This window comes from Populus alba, chromosome 14 (genome assembly GCF_005239225.2).
Source record: "Populus alba chromosome 14, ASM523922v2, whole genome shotgun sequence".
Classification (NCBI taxonomy): domain Eukaryota; kingdom Viridiplantae; phylum Streptophyta; class Magnoliopsida; order Malpighiales; family Salicaceae; genus Populus; species Populus alba.
This window is the reverse complement of record NC_133297.1, coordinates 18,468,573-18,494,205: the sequence shown is the minus strand read 5'-3', so window position 1 is coordinate 18,494,205 and position 25,633 is coordinate 18,468,573. Positions and strand designations below refer to the sequence as shown.

The 25,633-nt window shown below is 37.2% G+C and overlaps 1 pseudogene; it reads right to left on the bottom strand.

Moving 5' to 3' along the window:
- Positions 1-1,649: 1,649 nt before the first annotated feature.
- LOC118047246 (glucan endo-1,3-beta-glucosidase 7-like) lies at positions 1,650-24,471 on the bottom strand (annotated as a pseudogene).
- Positions 24,472-25,633: the final 1,162 nt, after the last annotated feature.

Below are 25,633 nucleotides of genomic sequence, written 5' to 3'. Positions count from 1 at the left end.
TGGACGCTTCTCTTGGTTTTGCAGTAATGGTTTTCTTGTGTTGATTATATTGTTGCTTTCTTAGTCTATTTCTGATGTTTTGTCCTTTTTGTTTGGACTTTGCTTTGATTGGCATTTCCTGCAAAATTGATATGCGGCAGGCTTTGTAATTTTTTGTCTCGCCAGGCTATGGCGTTTAATGAAACCATATACTTCTCAAAAAAAAAATAAAGAATCAAATTTCTACCAAATGAGCCGGTGTTCTAGACATAAAATATATAAAGAAGTCATGAGGCCGAATTCAACATTACCTTTTCTCATCCCATTAGATTGGGAATTGAGCGCACCATGTAAAAGTGTAAATGGGGCTAGCTCATAAACTTAACTTTTCATTTCTTTTCTCTTTGGCTATTTTTTTTTAAAATTTTTTTTAATAATACTCAACCAACAAATATCCCCTAATTTTCCAATTATTATTTCAATTTACTCCTAAACAATAGATTCAACAAAGAAACTTATAAAATAGAGAGAAAAACCGTAATCCATCTTCATCATCTCTTTACAACTTCTTATTCTAAGTATGCAAGTCATCAAAGAAAAGGAAAATCAAAGAAAGTTTATAAACCCATACAACAAACCTAAATTGAAAATCTTAATTAAATATACTTTGTTGCTGTCGTTGCTAATGTTCATGGTGTTCGTGCTTGTGCTCGTGTCCGTGCCCGTGTCCTTGCCCGTGCTCCTGTCATTGTTGCTGGTAATGGTGCTGGTGGTGGCTGCGGCTGGGGCTGCGGCTGCTGGGGGTGGTTGTGGTGCTGTTGCTAATGCCTGAGTCTCTTTCAATAAATTAAACGGGTTTTTGGAGGTGCAATATGCAATAATATTTTGGATTTATTTGTCTAAAAATGATGATTCCATGTATTTCAAATATTGTTGATAAAGATGTTAGATTAAAAAACTGAATATTTCTTTCAATTTTTTTTTTGTAATTATTAATAGAAACATAGAGAGCCATTAAAAAGATGTTATGAGCCTGGGTTTTTATTTTTTTGTTAATTTCCTAACAGAACAAGCCTATTCCAAAAATCTAATGTTTAGGATAGAAAATCAGGATCTCAGAAGTTAAGTTCAAGGAGCTTTTTTTTTAAGTACAATTTGGCCTTTTTCTTTCTTGAAAAGGAACTGTCCATTCTATTAACAAACAAAATGCGTAGTGATGTTTTAAAACCCATCTTCCCATCCAAACATAGAAATTTAAATGCCAAACCAAAGGAAAGCTCAGGAATAGAGAATGGCCTTCCCAACCAAACACAGGATAGCTCAGGAATAGAAATTTAAATGCCAAATCAAAGGAATAGAACACTTGGCTGTTGAAAACTCGAAATACCAATGAATTCCACGTAATATCATGATTGATTGGCCAAAGCCGAGTAGTGTGAAAGGCTTACGTGGTTTCTTGGGACTTACTAGCTGTTACCGAAAGTTTGTCTAGAATTATGGTACAATTGCATCTCCTCTTACAACTATGTTACGCATTGATTCTTTCAAATTAATGGACAGATGAGGTAGCTCAAGCTTTTGAGCACTTAAAAACTACTATGTCCAGCACCCAACGATCTCAATGCAAGTAAAAGTTTGAAAATTTTCACTTACTATAACCACATTCCAGCTTACAATATAAAGAGATTATCCATGTGGTCGCTGATAACATCGTTGTCCCCATTTGTACGGCACTTGTCCTCAAGTGCAAAAGAAGGGAAGCGATTGCGAAGAGAGTCAACATCCTTCCAAGAGGATTCCGCAAGGGACAACCCGTCCCAATGAACTAAAACCCGGTGCTGATTGTTAACTGATCGGGAATCAAGAATAACTTTAGGAAGAGGTTGAATTTCGCCTTGTGTCAGAATAGGCAAAGAGGGTTCAATTGGAACTGTAGTTCCATGGAAAGGTTTAAGGCAGGAAACATGAAAAACAGGGTTTAGTTTAGAGGAGGAGGGAAGGTCTAATTATTAAGCCATAAAATCCACTTTGGCTAAAATAGGAAAAAGGACCATAGTAACTGGGTGAAAGTTTAGTGTCCATTTTGAAGAGAGGCTAAGTTGGCGGTGAGGCTGGAGTTTGAGGAGAACCCGATCACCCAGTTTATATTGAACAGGACGATGTTTAGCATCATACCTTCATGGAATTTTAAGCCTGAAGTAATCGGTTTCGAAGGTCTTGAAGCACCAATTCCCTGGATTTTAATTCCTGATCCGCAACTTCAAGTTTAGCTAATCCATGACAATAAAACAACATAGTGAGAGGAGAGCGGGCATACACCACTTTGAATGGAGTAGCTTTCAGAGAGGAGTGGTAGCTTGTGTTGTAACAATACTCCACCCAAGGTAACCATTGAAACCAGCGGTGAGGACGGTCACTTGTAAAGCAACGCAAATACATCTTGATAGTGCGATCATTACCAGAAATTCGCTTAATAGCAACGGATTTACCGACGGAATATTTTTGTCGGTAATTTGAGGTCGAAATTACCAACGGAACTTTTTCCGTTCGTAATTCAGTCGGTAACTACCGACAAAAAGTGTCCGTCGGTAGTTACCAACTGAATTACGGATGGAAAGTTCAGAATAATAATTAAAAAAAGGCGGTTCGCTGACGTGGAGGTTTTGGCAAGGTGATTTTTACCGACGGAATCACTAACGGATTCAAAACGGCAGCCCCGTACAGTGACGTGATTGGTTCACCGTTAAAAATACTGACGGAATCATCGAGGGATTTGAAATGGCAGATCCGTACGGTGACGTGACCGGTTCACCGTTTAAAATGCCGACGGAATCACCGAGGGATTCGAAATGGCAGATCCGTACGGTGACGTGTCGATTTTTCCATCAGAATAGCCGACAGACTCACCGATGGAAAATGTTAATATATGCCCTCTCTGCCGACCCTCTCCACCCCTATTTCTCCTTCTTCTTCCTAATCCAAACTCTCCCCATCTGCAAACAACCAACCCCCCCTCCCCTCAAACAAAAATCTCTCTCATCTCAGCACAAGTTATATTTCTTGAAATTTTGTGGTCACAGCATCCGTGTTCTGATTTACCAATGAATTTTATCAATTTTTGTAAGTAATTCTATCTTTTTAAATTTCAACATTTAAATGTTAATTTTATTGTTTTTTCAGTATATGTATTTTGTTAGTAGATGTACATGTTTTATTGTTATTTCTCAAACAAACTTGTAGTATATGAATGAATAATTTTATACCTGTTATGGTTTGTTTTAGATTTTGTAAAATTGTATTTGTTTGTAAATTGTTAAAACTTTATGGAATTACCGAATTACATGTGCTGTTTGGAAATAATTAATAGCTTGCTTAACGGGTCCATTTTAAGTTTTATCAATGGTATTGCGGAGTGGTAATTTTCGTAAATTTATATATATTAATTTGTATGGACGTTGATAAATGATAATAAATATTTAATATGTATGAGAAGTTGTGATTGGTTTGTTAGATAATCTCGAGGTAAAGTAATATTTTTGCAAGTTTATTTACTTAACTTAGTTAATTAATACATGATGTCATCATAATTTTATAGAGGTTCGATATTAGTCATGGATGATCGTTCATGGATGTATCGAGATTCACCCCAAGGATTGTGAAGGATGGATTATTGTAACGGGGTTCAGGGTTTTATTAATTTCGCAACATCTATTCCCAGAAATTTTACTGGAAGCGGTATTAGGTGTCCATGCAGGAAGTTTCAAAATAAAAAGTATCTGCATCCAGATGTTGTAATGATGCATCTTCTACACAAAGGGTTTATGGAGAATTACCAGTGTTGGTATGCACATGGAAAAGTATTTGTTAGTAAGAGGAGAATGGGAGAAACGGTGGTTGGGTCAACTTCTAGTGCTAGCAACATGCATGAAGCGGCAAATGACAACACTAATCCTTATAGAAATATGGTTATGGAAGCAATGAGAATGAATCAAGGTAATGTCAGTCAATGTCCAATCGTAGAAGAAGAACCTAATGCAGATGCAGCTAGGTTTTTTGATTTGTTGAAAGATTCTGATGAGAATGAATCAAGGTAATGTCAATCAATGTCCAATCGTAGAAGAAGAACCTAATGCAAATGCAACTAGGTTTTTTGATTTGTTGAAAGATTTTGACGAACCATTATAGGATGGCTACACAAACCACAATAAATTATCGGCCGTAGCACATGTGTTCACCATCAAGTTAGATCACGGGTTGAGTGAGGCCGGGTATGACAAAATTATTGAATGGACGAGAAGCATTTTACGTGAAAGGAACAACTTGAAAGAGAACTTCTATGTTGCAAAGTCCATGATGAAACCCCTCGGTTTAGGATACCAGAAAATTAACATGTGCCCTAACTTCTACATGTTAAACTACCTTGCGGTCGGCCCGTAGTGCTTCAACCGTTGGGAGCTCCTAATCAATATTGAGCTCCCAATCTAAGGAGTTTGTGGCCTTGCAGCAACACACAGCTCAGCTCACCGAAAAATACGACCACCTATCAGAGGCTTACACACAACTCAAAGCGTCTCAAGCACAACAAAGAGTGGAGTCTGAACAACAAAAAGCGGCTTATGAAAAGCTTCGCGAAATGGTCATGAACATGGCATCACATAGTGAAACATGTGCGCCTAATCCTTTTTTGCCATATAACCACCAGCCTCCTCCTCGTCCTCCTCCATCTCCATCTTTATATTAATTTGTAATAAACATTATTTACCTTTAAAATTTCATTTAATATTTTTTTTGAAACACATTCAGTTTGTAATGAATATTATTTAACTTTGATTTTTTTTTTAATGTTTAATATAAATTTTATTTGCATAATTGGTTTTTATTAGCATTAATTTATATAATTTTATATTATATATTCTAAATAATTTTTAAAAAAACAAATTTAGAAAAAAACTATTACAAAGGGTTTTACCGATGGAATGAATCCATCGGCATTAGTTTCCACAATCACCGACGACTTTCCAGACAGATACATTCGGTCGGTAATTCATACTTTCATCGATAGCTTTACTGATGGAATAAATCCGTCGGCATTTGATAGTAGCTGCCACAATTATCGACAAATTTACAGATGGATATATTCGGTCGATATTTCAAACACTCACCGACAAATTTATTGACGGTACGTTTCTGTCGGTAACTCACGATATCACCGACGGAATGAAATCTGTCGGTATATTTCAAGTGGGAAACTTTTTTTTTTTTGGCTCGCAAATTCCGTCTGTAAAGCCATTGACAAATTGTTTTTTGTTTTTCCGACCAATATAGCAACAGAATATGGAATTACCGACGAAAGGAAAGCCGACGGACGTATTCCATCGGTGAAGACGTCGGTAAATAATTTACCGACGAACTCGTAATCACACACCGACAGAATATTTCCGTCGGTAAAACTGTGAAATCATGTAGTGGATTGACAACCTCTGTTTGTATACCACTTTGTGAATTATAAGTAGAACTGAAAGCCAATTTAGTCAAAAAAAAAAAAAAAACTTGTGAACGTTACATCAAGATCACTCAATGGTTTCAAGCAAGCCATGAAGTTTGAAAATATTATCAAAGAATAACCGGGCTACACTCACAACAGTATATGGATGAGCAATAGGAAGGAGATATGCATGCATCGAAAAATGGTCTACCATAACCAGCAAAACAACTTTCCTTGGGAGGTAGGCAGTCATTCAATGAAATCCATAGAGATATTCGACCAGGTCTTAAGTGGAATTGGCAAAGGTTGAAGAAGACCTGCTGGATGTAAGTTTTCAGCCTTGTGTTTTTGGCAGATAAGACATTGTCGCATAAAAGCTTGGATAAAAGTTTTCATTCCTTGCCAATAAAAGTCTTGAGCTATGCGATGAAGTGTTTTATGATAGCCCTCATGGTTACTATTATAGACAGTCGAGATTATGGATGGAACAAGAGGGGAATTGTGTAGCGAATAAACTGGTTGTTCAAAGAAAAGCAAGCCATCTTTATACTTCCAGGGTCCAATAGCTTCACTTGTTCTGTATATTTTCCTTCAACAATTGCGGGTCTGAATTTTGCTTGGCACTCTCATAGCCCAACCGTATGGTATTACTTACACCTGTGCTATGAAAGGAACTTGATTTGTTGTTAATATAAGTTAGCATCATGAATTTCTGAAAATATTTAAAAGTTTGGTGTTACATAAATAAGATATTAATATGATCATGTTAACAATTTATAATGAGCTATTAATGACAAATCATCCGATTGAAACGTCATTCGAGTGTGGTTTCCAAATTGAGTAATAAGAGTTTATATTATACTTGTTTGAAATACCATTAGTGAATCCTCTAACCTTAACATTTATTTTTATCATTGTTTAATCCTTACAGTAATCTTCCATTTCAATGTTCTCATTAATTTCTTCCTCTTCTTTTTTACTACTACTACTACTACTACTACTACTATTATTATTATTTACATTATTGTTATTATTTATGTACGTTAAGTATGCTCTGTGTTTTATCAAGGATCCTGACATTGTTGGTCTTGCCTTGTTCATTCGCATCAGAAATCTATTTATATTATATAATATATCTCCTTGATCTTTTCATAAACTCAGTATATAGGCTGGACACCTGTGACCCGATCTTTTAGATCATTCTCAGGTATAACAACGCCACGTACTGAGTATTATTATTATTATTATTACTATTAATATTATTATTACTATTACTATTATTGTTATTATTGTTGTTATTATTGTTGTTGTTGTTGTTGTATTGTTATTTATAATTTATACAATTAACCTCTCTGTGGTTCAACCCCGGTCTTGCCGAGTTATTTATTACTTCGACACTCCTACACTTAGGAGAAAACATCAATCTTTTGGTCATGTCACATACGTCCCTCCAAACGGTTAACCATTTGAGGATGTCCTCTTAGTCCCCTGTTCACACTTCCATCATCTCTGTCGCACCCGACATCGCGACGACTCTAAAAGATAAAAGTATATCATGGAAAGAATGGATTTCTGGCATCTGGTTTTTTTAAGGAAAAATGTCTTGTCTAAGGAGTCGCCACCTAGTATTATGGTCACTAGGAACCCTAACTGGTCAACAGAGATTCTATGGCTCGGGATTGGTTATGTAAAGTGGAAGATATTATCACCCCTTAAAAGTTCTGCCTAAGGCAGACTGCATTGCTGGTTTTGTCTTAAATTGCTAAATGTTTATTAGTTTACGCTATGATAATTTGCTTATAATATTCCTGACTCTGGCGTCAGTGAAAATTCAACTACGAATATCTCCAACTCTAGCATTGGTAAATATTACGTAGCTTTAAAATAAATTAGATCAATATTTTTTATTCCATACTCTATCGCCAGTGAATAAAAAAAATTTATTTTTACGCATGTACATATTTTTTTATTTTTCTAGCTAAATAAAATAAAATACAATGAATAAAAATAATATAAATTTAAACCGGTATTTTTATTCCTGACTCTGGCATTAGTGAATAAACCAATAAATTTACATTATTTTTATTCATGCATACACATTTTTTATTTTTTCTATTTTTTTTTTCTGTTTTTTATTTTTTTATTTTTATTTTTTTGACGGGTTGGGCCCAGCTCAGCCCACATAGGCGGGGCTGGACCCAGCTCAGCCCACATAGGCGGGGCTGGACCCAGCTGTGCCACACGAGGCACATGTCATCTAAATCATGCGTGCATGGCCCTTGATATTGAATTCAAAACAGATGGCGAAAATTAATTAACAAACAGCGGGCAACTGAATTTGGGTTAACACAGAGCAGAAGACTTACCTGGTTCTTTTGCAAAGAATTTGTGCGTAATTGCTGAAGGCGACGCTTTTGCCTTTGACTTTCTTATTACTCCTTCTACTTGTATCTCATGCTGTATTCCTTTCCTGTGTCTCTGTTTCGGCTTGTTTTTTCGTTTCTTTACTCTGTTTTCAGAACACCATCTCTCTCTCTCTTGGCCGGTTTTCTCTCTTGTTTTTCTTAAGTCAGAACTGGTGAGGGAAGCCTATTTATGGTATGGGAGTTCTGGAGATGAACCTAAAAGTTCTGTGCTTTGCTTGTGTTTCTCTTCTTTCCGGTTTCTTTCGTCTCTCTCCCTCTCTCTCTTGGGTTTTTCTTCGCCTTCTCTGATCTCTTTTTTTGTTTTTCCTCTTTGTTCCTGGCTTCTTTTTTTGTTGTGTTCCTGTTTCAGTGTTCTTTCCCTTGCTTTTTTTTGTTTTTCAGTCCCTCTCTCCTTTTTCTGTTCTCGATCTCCCTTGCTCTGAATTTCCCCAGTTTTTTTTCTTTGGTTTCTTTCTTCTCTGGTTTTGTGGTTTCCCTATCTTTCTCCTCCGCTGCTTGTGGCCTCCTCTGTTTCTTTGAGAAGAAAACAGAGGAACGCAAATCTGCTCTTTTTTCTCCTCCCGTCTGCCCCTTGTGACCTTTTGTTCTCTGGCTTTTATAGCCAGAGAACAATATGTTTCTTCCAACCATTGCTTGCAGGTGTAATGGCGGCAGCGGGCGTCCGTTGAAGAAGATGAACAGCGTATCCACAGATGGCGTCGTTTTGATGTGTAATGATGATTTGTGTTTTGGCCCTTGAAGTTTTAAAAGTTTTTTAATTAAGTCCCTGGTTTAAACTGCAATGGCCCCCTGCATTTGCACACAATTTTCAATGTAGTCCTTGGATTTTAATTTATTGCAATCGTGCCCCCAATTAACCCCAAACTTTGTTATTTCTTCAATTAAATCCCTGATTTAATTAATTTAATTAAATCCAAGTCCAATTAAGTCTCAAAACTTATCGATTCTCCAATTAAACCCTTGATTGGATTAATTAAATTAATTCCAAGCTTAATTAAGTCTCAAAACTTATCAATTCTCCAATTAAACCCTTGATTGGATTAATTAAATTAATTCCAAGCTTAATTAGATTAATTCCAAAGTTTAATTAAATCCCAAAACTTCCAATCATATTGCTCTTAACCCAAATTTTAATTCATTCTTCATTGATTTCATTTTACTTGTTTTTCATCATTATTATTTTTTTATCACCGTCATTTTTTTTATCCTTTTCAGTAAATAAAATAATAATAATAATTAAAATAAAATGGTCAAAAATTGGGTTATGATAATCTCCTTGATGAACCTCTAATCTGATTGCAGCCAAGCCACAAGAAAGTTCTTCAATTCGAGCATAAAGTTGGTCCCTCTCGGTTCTAACTTTCTATCGATTCTCCTGATACATCTTCATGAAGATCTCAAATTGTCTGTAAGTTGTTATAGGAATTACACATAACTTCCTGCTCTGATAAGAATTTGTTATGGTCCTGAAATTGTGATCGAGTTACAGGGCGATTGAGTGTAAAATTCACTTATAAAGAATGAAGTTTGCCTATGCTTGTATTGGTAAATCTCACTTCGTACCTTTTAATTTATGTTCACGGATGGTTTGGTTTTGTTTCTAAAATTGAGTTTTGTTGTTTTAGCACTAAGATCGGGATTGGAATTGAAGCACTCAATTGATGTGGGTGTTGGTGTCATAGATGCTGATTACAGAGGCCTGATAGGGTTATTACTCTAATGTTGATTTTAAGGTAAAGGTTGGCGATAGAACTGCACAGTTGATTCTTGAGAAAATTGTAACTCCTGATGTCATACAAATCGAGGATTTGGATGCAACTGAGAGAGGTGTTGGAGGGTTTGGATCTACTGGTGTTTGAGCTTTCTTTGATTTGTAATGTTTTTTCATAAATGTTTCTGTTTCTTGGTGTTTAAATTCAACAAACAGATGGTGGACTACGCAGTAAAAGTTTTGGGTTTGGTGAAGGACTTCCTTTGGTTAATGAAGATAGGGGTGTTTTATGGTTTCATTTCCTTTTTTATCTTTTTATTAACCACCTGCAACAAGGTTGTATATATTTTATAGCATCATGCAAAAATATTCACAATCCACCAATGAAACTACCAAAATTGGGATTTTTTATACTCATAAAGATCAAATTTCTACCAAATAAGTCAGTTGGTCCATATATAAAATATATAAAGAATTCACAAAGCCAAATACAACAACACCTTTCATTGTTCCATTGGATTGGGAATTGAGCGCACCATATAAAAGTGTTAATGGAGCTTGCTCATAAACTTAACTTTTCCTTTCTTTTTTCTTTTGCTAAATTATTGTTTTTTAATTTATAATAATACTCAACCAGCAAATATTCCCTAAACTAATTTTCTAATTATTTGTTGCGATGTCGTGGTCGCACAAATTAATTACCCTAGCTTAAAACACAACACACAAGATAGTATTAGAGTAAGCAAGGGGTCGATCCCATGAGGAAGATTTAGTTCAGATTTTTATGCTATACGTTATGCAATTTGGGGGGTTTTTGATTTGTGATGATCTAAAATATAGAAGAAATTAAACTAGCTAACAAAATTAATTGAAATCAAAATTTATCAAGAAAACAAACCTTGGTCGCAAGCACACATTCACCAACGAAAATTGCAGTTTATGTTCTGAAATTTTATCTTTTCTTAACGTTGATTAATTAACGGATCCGCCGTATAACTAATCCTAACCAACAAACAATCAAAGTGTCCGCACTAATGATTCAATTTAATGGCAACTTTAAGAACTAGATAATTTCATCAAGATGAACATCCAAGATGTCCGCAGCTTGTGTCACTTTGTTCAAATGTTCTCTCTAAGTTCATTAATGTAGTTCCACCATAATTATCAAGCTTAGTTGCTTCACAAGTTCGTATATCACAACTCCGGTTTTGATATTAAACTTAGCAATAGATTGTTCACAACAATAACTTAGAGTCCGCTCTAGCAATTATCAACAACAATCATAGGAAATATGCATAGAAAAACAATCATACTCATTCATAACATAAACTGAAAATAAAAGGAAGAATAAATCTCACAGTTCTTGAAATCCGAAGGTTTCTTGTGTCCTTGCAACCAAGAAAAGAGCTTAGCCTTGCATAACTATTGAACAACTACTCCTAAATAATGAAGAGAGCATAATTTTTGGGTTTGTAGAGGAGAGAATTTGTGTTTATTCTCTACTGGCTGCTGCCTCCTTCTTCTCCTCTTTCTCATCTCTCTTTCCTTTTATAGGCTAAGAAACCCTAGTCCTTATTTTATAAAATAGCCCTTTCTTAAGTTGACAATTTACATTTAAGTACTTCAATAACTATTTTCCCTAAAAAGAAGAAATAGCCTTGCATGAAATCTTCAATCTCTGACTTAGAGAAGCTAAATTGCTGATAGAAAAACCTGGATGTCGATTTAGATGCTTCAGAATGTAATTTGGACTCGGTTCTTCACGAAACCTGTTTGCTGGCAGAATTCAGTTGTCATCTTTAAAAAATCATATCTCCCTCATATGACATCTTTTTTGGTTGAAATTTGGAGAGTTTATATATCTTTGAGTAAAGAATCCAAAAAAATTGAGTTTGCATTAATTGGAATTCCGAAGCTCCAGATATTGAATTTTGAATGGACAAGGATCAACATTGGCAGACTGCGAGATTTGACTTTGAAGGATGTGATCTCTATGATCTTTCTCTTTTTATTTTTCTTTCATTACATTTATAGAAAGGTATGGATGTTAGCTTTTTAATTTCACTGGAATCACTTCATTTCAATCTCTAGAACTCACGCTCTGCACAAAACATCAACTGAACGTCAAATCTGCCAATTACCTCAAATTTACTCCTTTTTGCATCTTTCATCCAAAAATACCTTCAAAACATAAAACAAAGAATATCAAGGCATTTTATATATATATAATAGGCAAAACACTAGTTAACTGTGGGTGAAACTATTGAATAATCTAGTTACATCATTATTTTTTCAATTTACTCCAAAACAAGTCATAAAAGAAAATTCCTAACCCATCTTCATCATTTTTTAACATCTTCTTATTCTAAGTTTGCAAGTCATTAAAGAAAAGGCAAAAAAAAAGGTGCCATAAACCCATATAACAAACCTAAATTGAAAATCCTAATTAAATATATTTTGGTATTGTTGTTACTACTGATGCTAATGGTCTTTGTGCAATTGCACGACCACGAGCACGTATTGTTGCTTTTGGTGGCTACTTGTGGTGGTGCTGTTAGTGACTGGATCTATTAGAATAAATTAAATGGGTTTTTGAAGATGCAATTTGCAAGAATATTTTGAATTTATTTGTTTAAAAATGATGATTCTATGTATTTCAAATATTGTTGATAATGATGCGTATTAAAAAATTGAATATTTCTTTCAACATTTTTTTATCATTACTAATGGAGATAATAGAGACATCGAGAGCAATTAAAAAGATAATAATAATTTTATTATAGGTTTTAATCTCCTCAAATAAAACTTATTGTTTTTCTTTAATAATAATAATATTTTTCTTCAAATTTATTATTAATAATAATAATAATAATTTTATCATTTAATTAAAATTTATAATTTTTTTCAAAATTAATGATATATTTTTAAATTTTCTTAATTATGATATTAATAATATTAATTATAATAAAAACAATAAAATTTATAATATAAATAATAATATTTTTAATATTAGCAATATTAATTATAATACAAATAATAATATTTTTAATAATAATAATAATAATAAACTTCAAAATATTTATAATATAAATAATAACAATAAACTTACTCAAGTTTAAGTGGTCTGTCTGTAATATCAGGCCTAAGAGCTTTGAGCCTCTCTTAAATGGCGGATCCAAAAGCCTGGCACACAGTAAAAGTGTAAATAGAGCTAGCTCATAAACTTAACTTGCTTTTTCTCTTTAGCTGAATTGTTTTTTTTTTTAAAAAAAAACATTAATAATAATACTCAACCAACAAATATCCCTTGAACTCATTTTCCAATTATTTTTTCAATTTACTCCTAAACAATAGATTCGACAAAGAAACTTATAAAATAAAGAGAAAAACCTTAACCCATATTCATCGTCTCTTTACAACTTCTTATTCTAAGTATGCAAGTCATAAAAGAAAAGGAAAATCAAAGAAAGTCCCATAAACCCATCCAACAAATCTAAATTGAAAATCCTAATCAAATATACTTTGTTGCCGCCGCTACTGATGGTGATGGTGTTCGTGCTTGAGCTCGTGCTCGTGCTTGTGCCAGTGCCCGTGCTCGTGCTCGTGCTTGTGCTGCTGTCGTTGTTGCTAGTGATGGTGTCAGTGGCGGTGGCTGCTGTTGCTGGTGGTGTTGTGGTGTTGCTTCTGTGACTCGGGCTTATTTGTGCATTTTTATTAGATCATCTATTGATACAAAATTTTCGCACTTGCAATTTGATTTACTCTCACCTGGGCATCGAACATGTTCATGTACTTGATCTTAGTGTTTCCATCCATTCGTCCTGCATTCGGCTGGAAAAGGCAAAAAGCAAGAGTCTCAGGCCTTGTATCGCTTCTGTAGGCAAAGTAAGGGTAGGGATTGATTGCGAAAGGCGAACCATTCGCACTATTAAACTCCAACAAGCCCTTCATCAGATCCCCATAACTTGGATCAAAGCTTCCAGAAGAAGGACGCTCCGACTGCTTAAGCACTCCCATCGAATGAACTGTGGAGACCTTAATTTTACCCCCGAGCGATGCATCATTTAGAGCATTCTGTACATTTTGCATTGCTGGTAAGAGCTTGTTCATGAGATTCTGGTCATTGGAAGTCATGACCTCGTTGCCAACAGTGATGAGGATGATATTGCTAGCTGGATAGAAGGGAAGCACGTTTGTGTTGATCCAGCTCTTGGCAAAATTGGGATCAGAGGCTAGTCCTGGAATGTCACCATTTGCAGTGCCGATAACAATTCCAATTCCGGTGTTGGCTAAGGCTTCGATTATGGCGGGGTCCGATCCATATAATCGGACCTTTTTGGATTGAAGTGGATTGAAGAAGCTTTGGGGTGGATGGTGGTGGTGGAAGGTTGTCCGCAACTTGGCCATAGTTTATACCGATGAATGATTGCGGGTCTGCACAAAAAGCAGCAAAATTTAAAGCAGATGATCAGACAGCAATTTTTAAACGACAAAACAGAACACCAACATTTTTTGTTTTCATAGACTGAAATGAAGACAGCTCAGTTAAGCTAAATTCTTTAGAAATGGAAGGAGGTAATTAAAATAGAAAGAGACGCAAACTTACTTGCGATTTTTACAGTCTGTAAGAAGGAAAGGAGTAGGAAAGCAACAGTACAAGGAAGAAGCACCATGGCTCAGGAGGAGCGGTTTCTATTCTGCATTTTTTGAAACTGGAGTGGGCATTAAATATAGAATATGCTACAGGTCAAGGGCAGAAGCGTAAAGATGACTTCGGATATGTTCTTATTATAGAATATCATATGGGTGAAACTTCAAATAGAAACCAATTAGGATATACTAGTTTGGTGTCCGGTGCTATGCCGCAGGTTTACCTTTTAAATATCATAAAAATATAAGATGTAAAAGCATTGAGTCTGGTTGCAAAGTTGGACTCAAAAGCACTGAGTCTGACTGCAACGCCAAACCCAACAATAATATTTATAATATTAATAATAATATTTCACTTGTCTGCCAAAATTTTTTATTTTTTGTAATCCTTCAAAAAAAATTATGGTTTTTCTTCGATAGTAATAATAGTTTTTTAAAATTTATTAATGATAATGATAATCATAACGATAATAATCATCATTATTTTTACACTTCAAATCAAATCTATGGTTGTTTTTCAATATTGATAATATTTTTTTCAAATTTATTAATTATTTTATTAATAATATTATATAATTATAATAAAAATAATTATATTTATAACACAAATAATACTATTTTTAATATTAATACTTTTAATTATAATAAAAATAATTATATTTAGAAACCTAAGACCCAAGAACCTTGGGTCCTGAGGCAGGACCCCTTAGCCTTGGGTCCTGACTCAGCCCAAGAGAGCTGGGTCCTGATGCATGACCTATTAGCCTTGGGTCCTGACGCAGCCCAAGGAAACTGGGTCCTGACGCCGGACTCATTAGCCTTGGGTTGTAACGTCAAACCCAAGTGCGTTGGATCATGACACAACCCAAGAAAAGTGGGTCCTGACGCAGGACCCAAGAGATTGAGTCCTGACGCAAGATCAATAATGTTGGTTAGGCAGGTCCTGATAGGCCGGGACCCAACGTTGATGGATCCAACCATTTTAAAACAAAAACCAATTCAAACTTATCAGTTTGGCTCAGTTTTTTCCGGTTTGTTTTCGGTTTTTTCCGGTTTGTGTTCAATTCGGTTCTGTTATTTCAATAGTGCCTTTTTAGTTTCAATTTTTTTAGAATTCATGGCTTTTCTAAAAGAATAGCATGGCTTTTCTAGAATTCATGCGAAAATATACTTTTGCATATTAATTTAGTCAAACCAAACTGATTAATTATTCTGTTCATTAATTTTTTTTGTTGCCTTGGTTATTTTTTATAAAATGAACTCAAATCGTTTGGAAAGTTATGGTACGATGACAAACACTTCAAAGCTAGCTTGTTAACGTATAGTTCCTCCAGCCCTAACAACTAACACTCTGGGACTTGCAGGATACTATCGGAGATTTATCGAAGGTTTTTCCCTGATTGCAACCCCTTTGACCCAGCTAACTAGGAAGGATAAGAAATGGGTGTGGTCAGAAGAATGTGAGGCAAGCTTCCAAGAATTGAACAGGAGGCTCACCACTGCTCCAGTCTTAACTCTTCCCTCAGGGACCGAGGGTTTTGTGGTATATAGTGATGCCTCGGGGAAGGGATTGGGGTGTGTTTTGATGCAACATGGGAAGGTGATCGCCTATGCATCAAGGCAATTAAAGACTCATGAGGTGAACTACCCGGTGCACGACCTGGAGTTGGCAGCTGTAGTATTTGCCTTGAGGATATGGAGACACTATTTGTATGGGTCTCAAACCCAAATTTTTACTGATCATAAGAGCCTGAAGTATCTGATGTCGCAAAAGGAGTTGAACATGCGGCAAAGAAGGTGGATAGAGCTCATTAAGGATTATGATTGCACCATAGAATACCACCCGGGGAAAGCAAACGTGGTGGCAGATGCCCTCAGTCGCAAAGGTAAAGCCTCCTTGGGAAGCTTAACAGTGGGAAAGGAGCGGCAATTGGCAGAATTAAAAGAGTTGGGTGCAGATTTGGGAATTGATGCAAGAGGTGGGTTAGTAGCCCAATTATTGGTGCGACCAACGTATCGAGAACATATACTACATGCTCAATTCCATGACAAGGTGGGGTCCAAGATTAGGAAGAATGTGGAGGCCGGGGTAGAAATGAAATTCCGAGTAGCGGATGATGGATCCTTGATGATGGGACAACGGTTGTACGTGCCTGATGATGAAACAGTCAAACGAATGATTCTGCAAGAAGCTCATGAGTCCAAATTCTCCATACATCCTGGCAGCACTAAGATGTATCAAGACCTGAAACACCTCTATTGGTGGCCTAATATGAAAAGGGACATAGCTGAGTATGTGTCAAAGTGTGGGATATGTCAACAAGTCAAGGTTGAACACCAAAGGCCTGCGGGACCATTACAACCATTACAAATTCCAGAATGGAAGTGGGAGATGATCACCATGGATTTCGTGTCAGGATTTCCCAAAGGGAGAAAAGGAAATGATGCGATATGGGTCATTGTAGATCGGTTGACGAAATCCGCACTATTCTTGCCCGTAAAGATGACCGACTCGGTGGACAAGCTTGCCAAGATCTACATAAATGAGGTGGTACGACTTCATGGGATTCCGGTGTCCATTGTATCGGATCGAGATCCCAGGTTCACCTCTCGACTTTGGCCGAGCATACAACATGCCTTGGGGACAAGGTTGGACATGAGCACTGCGTTTCACCCTCAAACGGATGGCCAATCGAAAAGAGTCATCCAAGTCTTGGAAGACCTATTACGGGCCTGTGTGCTAGAATTTGGAGGAAACTGGGAGGAACACATGGCATTGGTGGAGTTCACGTATAACAATAGTCATCAAGCCACAATAGGGATGGCCCCGTATGAAGCCTTGTATGGTAGGAGGTGCAGAACTCCTTTGTGTTGGGAGGAAATTGGGGACCGGAAGTTATATGGCGCAGAGTTGGTCCAAGTTACCACGGAGAAAGTGAGAACTATCAGGGATCGCATCAAAGCCGCGCAGGATAGACAGAAGAAGTATGTCGATGTGAGGAGAAGACCTCTCGAGTTCAGTATGGGGGACCAGGTGTTCCTGAAGGTAGCCCCATGGAAGAACATGTTACGGTTTGGGTTGAAAGGGAAGTTAACTCCCCGTTTCATCGGACCCTTCAAAATCTTACAACGAGTTGGACCAGTAGCCTATAAGGTGGATTTGCCCCCACAGTTAGCCAGGGTCCATAATGTGTTCCATGTCTCCTTGTTAAGGAAGGCTGACATAGACCCCACCCGAGTTCTACCCCAGGTTCCAGTAGAAGTCAAGGAAGACTTAACACTGGAATTGAGACCCATAAGGATACTAGATCAAGAAGTAAAGGAGTTACGGAGCAAAAAGATCCCCATCGTCAGAATCTTATGGCGAAATGCTCAAGTAGAAGAGGAAACTTGGGAGAGGGAGGCTGAGATGAGGAAAAAGTACCCCAATTTATTTGAACTACCAGGTATGGAGTGTGAAACTTTTAAAATTTCGAGGACGAAATTCATATTTAGGAGGGGAGAATGTAAACACCCAAACAAATATATATATATATATATATATATATTTAAAGAGAAAGAGAGAGAGAAAGATGGTGATGAATGCAGTTTTCGCTGCCGATGCAGAAATCGGCAGCGACGCAGATTTCGCTGTCGATGCTGAAATCGGCAGCGACGCAGTTTTCGCTGCCGATTCTGGATTGGGCAGCGACGCAGTTTTCGCTGCCGATGCAGAAATCGGCAGCGACGCAGATTTCGCTGCCGATGCAGAAATCGGCAGCGACGCAGTTTTCGCTGCCGATTCTGGTTTGGGCAGCGACGCAGTTTTCGCTGCCGATTCTGGATTGGGCAGCAACGCAGTTTTCGCTGCCGATGCAGAAATCGGCAGCGACGCAGTTTTCGGCTGCCGATTTCTCAATCAACAGTGACGCACAGCTGGGAGGGAGGGGTAAAACTGGTTTTAGATAAACCAAACAAGGATAAGGACACACCTAAACCCACCCCCAAACAACCCAATTCATTTGATGGGTACTATAAATACAAAGAGGGGAGAGAGAATGACCCATCTTCTTCCCAAACCAGCAGCTGCATGTCATTCTTCCCTTCCCCTTTCACATCAAAAACGTGAATCAAACTAGTAGAGTGTCTTGTGAGCTTGTGAGGGAGAGATGAGACCTTGAGAGAGGAGTGGGCAGCTGCATAGAGGAGAGGAAAAAGAGAGCTGGAAAACGTGAGAGGAAGAAGAAGGAGGAGAACCAGCAGCTGAAGAGAAAATAATAGTGTCAAACCTTCCTCAAACTTGGTTAAAATCAGAAGGTATGGGTCATGGAACTCCCTTTCCTCTCCCCCTTAAGATCAAAAACGAAAATGAAGAAGAAAAACCCTAAGAAAAATTGATCTAAGACCTAAGCCAACTATGGGGGAAACTGAAATTAACTAGGAGATCTAGCAAACAGAAGTGAAATAAAGTCAATTTCAGAACATCTAACAATTATGGTAGAAGCTGGCTTTAACTATGGGGTAGGCCAGCATGCATGTGTGTGTGTTCTGCTGGAATGAATGTGTTCTGCTGTGATGTTGGTGCTGAAATTAAATGTGTTCTGTTGTGATGTTGCTGCTGGAATTAATGTGTTTTGTTGTGATGATTGTTGCTGCAATTAATGTGTTCTGCTGTGATGTTCTTGCTGGAATTTAATGTGTTCTGCTGTGATGTTAGTGCTGGAATTTAATGTGTTCTGCTATGATGTTCTTGCTGGAATTTAATGTGTTCTGCTGTGATGTTAGTGCTGGAATTTAATGTGTTCTGCTGTGATGTTCTTGCTGGAATTTAATGTGTTCTGCTGTGATGTTATTGCTGGAATTTTTGTTGAAGAACTATGTGTTGAAATTGATGGTTCCGAGTTGTGTGTTGCGCAGCGAAATTCTGTTTCGCTGCCGCAACGGAACCTCCTGCAGCGAATTGATATTCGCTGCCGATTTGTGTGTTGCGCAGCGAAATTCTGTTTCGCTGCCGCAACGGAACCTCCTGCAGCGAATTGATATTCGCTGCCGATTTGTGTGTTGCGCAGCGAAATTCTGTTTCGCTGCCGCAACTGAACCTCCTGCAGCGAATTGATATTCGCTGCCGATTTGTGTGTTGCGCAGCGAAATTCTGTTTCGCTGCCGCAACGGAACCTCCTGCAGCGAATTGATATTCGCTGCCGATTTGTGTGTTGCGCAGCGAAATTCTGTTTCGCTGCCGCAACTGAACCTCCTGCAGCGAATTGATATTCGCTGCCGATTTGTGTGTTGCGCAGCGAAATTATGTTTCGCTACCGCGACTGAACTTCCTGCAGCGAATTGATATTCGCTGCCGAGTGTGCGTTGTGCAGCGAAACTGGGGCACCAACAGCGATGCAATTTTCGCTGCCGAACTGGCTGCCGCCAGCGAAACAGTTGTCGCTGCCGAACTGGCAGCCCGCAGCGAACCAGTTCTCGCTGCCGAATTCCTACAATAAGCCTCCTAGGCAGGAATGACTTAAATGCTAGTAACAATCTCATGTTATGATGGTGTAAAATATGGAACACTTGAATGTGAACATATGAACTCTTGAAATAAGTGTGATGATGAGTATGATTCAAAAATAAAATAAATACAACTGTGCTGATTTGTGACCATTGATGTCTTAGGTGGTGCGGTCGGGATTGGACCATCATCAAGACAGGATCGACCCACAGGTGGAGCAGGTAGGTGACTTGCACCTTCCTTTTTCTTACGTTGAATCTTGAAATATTTTAACTTGAGTACTATCATATTGTTAGAACCGATATTAGATTGTTGAACGCTTAAATGTTGATTAAAGATTGATTAGCTTCGGCTAATGGCATCCGAATGGATGGCCGGGACAAAAGAGTGATTAGCTTCGGCTAATGGCGTCCGAAGGGATGGCCGGGACAAAGAATGATTAGCTTCGGCTAATGGCATCCGAAAGGATGGCCGGGACAAAGGAGTGATTAGCTTCGGCTAATGGCATCCAAACGGATGGCCGGGACAAAGAATGATTAGCTTTGGCTAATGGCGTCCGAATGGATGGCCGGGATGAAGGACTGATTAGCTTCGGCTAATGGCATCCAAACGGATGGATGGCCGGGATAAAAGAGTGACTTCGCTGCCTTCGCTGCCGATCCAGGATCGGCAGCGACACAGATTTCGCTGCCGATTCTGGATCGGCAGCGACGCAGATTTCCGCTGCCGATTCTGGATCGGCAGCGACGCAGATTCCGCTGCCGATTCTGGATCGGCAGCGACGCAGATTTCCGCTGCCGATTCTGGATCGGCAGCGACGCAGATTTCCGCTGCCGATTCTGGATCGGCAGCGACCCAGATTCCGCTGCCGATACAGAAATCGGCAGCGACGCAGATTCCGCTGCCGATTCTGGACCGGCAGCAACACAGTTTTCGCTGCCGATTCCTTGATCGGCAGCAACGCAGTTTTCACCATGGATGGCCGACACAAATGAATGAGTAGTTTTGGCGAATGGCATCCGAAAACTTGTGTATCTATATGTACTACTAGTTGTTGTAGCAAATACATGAAGAAATTATAATTGTTAATGTTTTATTTAATTGCCAAACCGTGAGTTACCATTCTTATTATTATTAAATATTTGCATTCTCTTAAATGTTTGTACTGCTGCAGGGACTTCACACCAACGAGATGTCTAGGAAACCCGATACACGGGAACCTATTTTGCAAGGAATTATGTAGATGTATCTTAAATCACAATGTATTTTGTATGGATCAATGTACTGAATGTATAACTTTTATTAGATCCTTTTTGTTTAAAATTGTGATGACTATTAGTAGGAGAAGACTGTAAACTCATGTCTATGTATATATTTTAATATGAACTTCAAATCAAGCAACCTTAATATTACGTGTTTGTGTAAGATTCACTTTGAAATGAAATGTTGATTGTATGGATTGTATTTCGATGATGTGAGGATTTAGATTCATTGATTGCCGGCACCATGTGGATTGAATGCATAAAAAAAATAAAAAAAAAAAAAAAAAAAATTTACTGTTGTGTTGGGCTTGGAAAGCCGGGTTGTTACAGAAATTTTCTTCATCCCATCGGGGGGTAAAAAGGCTAGAATATAAAAGACATGAAGGGGGGGTTAGCTAGGGTAACAGAGAGACTGGGAGAGACCTTACAATACAAATAAAAAAGATGAAGAGAGGAGGTGACACAAAAAGTGGAGACAAAAACAAAGAAAAAAAGGGAGTTGAAAATCAAAGCAGATTGGAAGACACCTAGCTATTCTTCTGCAATTCTCTACTTTTAAGTGATGTTCATTGTATCAAGTTTGTTTCTCTTTAATTTAACTATGGAGTAGACTTTTGTTCTAGGATTTTTGATGTAACCTTACTATGAATATGTGAACAATTTCTTTGGTTGAATTAATACATTTGTTGTTGAGTATTTCATTATATGTTTAATGCTTATGTATGTTTGGCCAACATTTGCATGATTTGGGATTCAATTTGAGATTGAGAAGTGATAATTATTTTAGACAGTGTTTGAAATACCTTAAGAAATCTATAAGATAAAGATATCCTAGGAACTTTTGTAATCTTTAAAGGTTTTATGGTACTTAATAAATTTAGACAAGTTCAGAAATTTCGTAGAGTATATGAAGTTTGATTGTCGAAATAATTCATTGATACTTGAGAGAGATTAGTGTTTAAATTAGAAAAACCTGATTATCAATGCTAGGAATAATTAATTCAATTAAGAAAGTTCACATGGAAATAGCTACAGGAAGTCAGAAATCCTAGAATCAATAGAATTGAATTCAATAATATTTAATTAGTTGGTTGTTTGTTTTGAATCATTAATTATTGTTTCGTAAACTATCTCATTCGATTCCTCAAATAGATCATAATATAAACGATTTTGGTAATTAGTAGTAATTTTTACAAATCCTCATGGGATGATACTCTACTCATCATTTTATTATTTGTTACGATTCTTGCACTTACAAAATTAATCAACAAGCATTTGGCGCTGTTGTCGGGGATTTAAGATAAAATCACTAATAATATTAATATGAGTTAAATTTGATCTAATTTGATTACTTTTTGCCTTTAGATTTTTAGGTGTTTGTCTAGTGCATGAGAAGCAATAAAAATTAGCCGTTGCTGCCTTATAATCCTGAGATTGAGAGAACTGCAAAGGAATTAAGAAAGAAAATGTGAGGGACTCAGAACAACTCAAACATCATGGCAAACAATGAAAATCCTGAGCAACACACACTGGCATTTAAAGATTTTGCTCTCTCACAAGTAACAAGAATCCATTATGTTATCAGGTAACCAAGGATTGAGGCCAATAATTTTGAGATCAAACCAGCAATATTATAGATGATTCAGACTTCAATTCAGTTTTATGGGTTGTCGAGTGATGATCCTAATGCCTATATTGCAAGTTTCTTGGAAATCTGTTACACATTTAAGCATAATGACGTTATTGATGATGCCATTCACCTCAAATTGTTTCCTTTTTCTCTACGAGATAGAGTGACGAACTGGTTAAACTCCATGCCTGCAGACTCAGTCATCAGTTGGAAAGATTTAGCTCATAAATTCCTTGCTAAATTTTTTCCACCAGCTAAGACAACAAAGATTTGTATTGACATCTCAAAATTCACCCAACTTGAGAGTGAACCACTGTATGAGGCATGAGAGTGATATATGGATTTTCTTAGGTGGTGCCCTTACCATGGACTTCCAAAGTAGATACAAGCGCAAAATTTCTACAATGGATTAGCAAACCTCCACAAGAACACTAATCGATGTAGCTTCAACAGGAGCTTTTATAAGTAATTCACAGGATGATGCTTACAGCTTATTGGAAGAAATGGCCATGAACAATTACCAATGGCCATCATATTCCTTGAAAAGTGGATCCTGCTCTAATAGCTCCGAATAAATTAAATACATGTATTAAGATATGAAGGCTTCTTATTCCACAACAACGAAAGCACGTTTTCACTCATTCATATAATGAAAAAAATATACAGAAGAAGACTATTGGGGTGCATGAAATTTATGCTATCACGACATTAACATCTCAAGTCCATTTGCTTACTCAACAACTAAAAGCCACTCAACTAACAACAAATGTCATCCATACAACATGTAATTTCTGCCATGGAAACCATCCAAGTGAAGAGTGTTAAGTTGGGAACCCTTTGTCTCAAGTAGAGCATGCTTATTTTATGTCAAATTACAACTAGCATAACAACCCTTACAGTGCAACATATAATCCCGGCTGAAGAAATCATCCTAATTTTTCATGAAACAATCAAACTGTCATGAAGAATCCAACCATTCCATCCTCAAGTGAGCGCATGAAAGAGAAATCAACACTTGAAGAAGCTATGACACAATTAGCAAACAACACTAGCAGATTCATGACTGAAACGAATACTAATATGCAGAACCAAGCAGCTACAATTGAAAATTTAGAGGTTTAAGTTGGTCAGCTAGCCAATATGCTAATGGGTAGACAACAAGGAAATCTACCAAGCATAACTGAAATTAATCATAAGGAGCAATGCAAGGCCATAACCTTAAGAAGTGGAAAAGAAGCAGAGTAGACTGCTGGAAACAAGAGTGCAAGCAAAGAAGAGGAGGAGCAAGTGGCCAAACCACTTCAGAGCATGAAAACATTTGACGCTCTGATAGAACCAACAAAAGAAATGTACCAAGAATTCCATTTCCTCAGCGACTCATGAAGAATAAGCTTGATAAGCAATTTTCTAAATTCCTTGATATGTTTAAAAAACTACAGATTAACATTCCTTTTGTAGATGTTCTTGAACAAATGCCAAGCTATGTGAAATTACTGAAGGACATCCTATTAAACAAAAGAAAGCTAGAGGAATATGAGATTGTTGCTCTCACTGAGGAATGTAGTGCTATTTTGCAGAAGAAATTGCCTCCTAAACTTAAGGATATAGGGAGTTTTACTATACCATGTTCCATTGAAAATTCTATATTTGAAAAAGCTCTATGCAATTTAGGTGTAAGTATTAATATCATGCCTTTATCTATTTTAAAGAAACTTGGTTTAGGTGAAGCAAGGCCAACCACAGTAACACTGCAACTGGCTAACCGGTCACTAAAGCATCCAAGAGGAATAATTGAAGATGTCTTGGGTAAAGTGGGCAAGTTCATCTTTCCAGCAGACTTCATCATACTTCAATGTGTTCAAAGCCATCAAACATCCAGATATGGAAGAGAGTTGCTTCAACATTCAAGTGGTAGACTCCTTAATTAGTGAGAAAGTCAAGCATCCAAGTGACTCGTTGGAAGCATGTCTGGTAAATAATGTACTGGAGGAGGATGCTGAGATAGTCGAATATACATGTTGGATGGACTCTTATCTAACTGCAGAAGGTACTTTGAAGATTTGGGACAAGCACCACCAAAAGTAAAATCAACCAGTGAACAAGCACCGATTTTGGAATTGCAACCTCTACCAGAGTACCTTCGATATGCATATCTTAGAGAAGCTTTCACTTATCCTGTGATAGTCTCTGCAAAGCTTTCCAAAATAGAGGAAGAAAAATTATTAAGGTGCTGAGAAAACATAAAGCAGCTCTCAGGTGGGTATTGGCACATATCAAAGGCATCAGTACTTCTATTTGCATGCATAAAATTCTGTTAAAAGATGAAGTCAAGCTGATAGTAGAACATCAAAAAAGGCTTAACCCGACAATGAAAGAGGTAGTCCAGAAAGAAGTTCTAAAATGGTTAGATGCTGGTGTTATTTATCCAATCTCTGATAGCTCATGGGTCAACCCAGTTCAAGTTGTTCCAAAGAAAGGAGGAATGACAATAGTAAGAGATGCATATAACAAACTGATACCTACTCAAATGGTAACTGGATGGAGGATTTGTATAGAAAACTAAAATCTTAACAAAACAACTCACAAAGATCACTTTCCCTTACCATTCATTGATCCAATGTTGGATAGGCTGAACGAGCATGAATACTATTGTTTTCTATATGGTTATTCAGGATACAATCAAATAGTCATCGCGCTAGAGGACCAAGAGAAGACCACTTTCACCTGCCCTTACAGTACTTTTGCTTTCAAAAGAATACCATTTGGGTTGTGCAATGCACATGCCACCTTTCAAAGGAGCATGATGGCTATTTTTTCAGATACAGTATTATTGAGGTCTTTATGGATGACTTTTCTGTATTTGGAACTTCTTTCGATGACTGCCTTGCAAAGTTGGCTTTGGTTTTGGAGCGTTGTGAAAAGACTAACTTGATATTGAATTGGGAAAAATGTCACTTCATGGTAAAGGAAGATATAGTGTTGGGGCACCGAATTTTAGAAAAAGA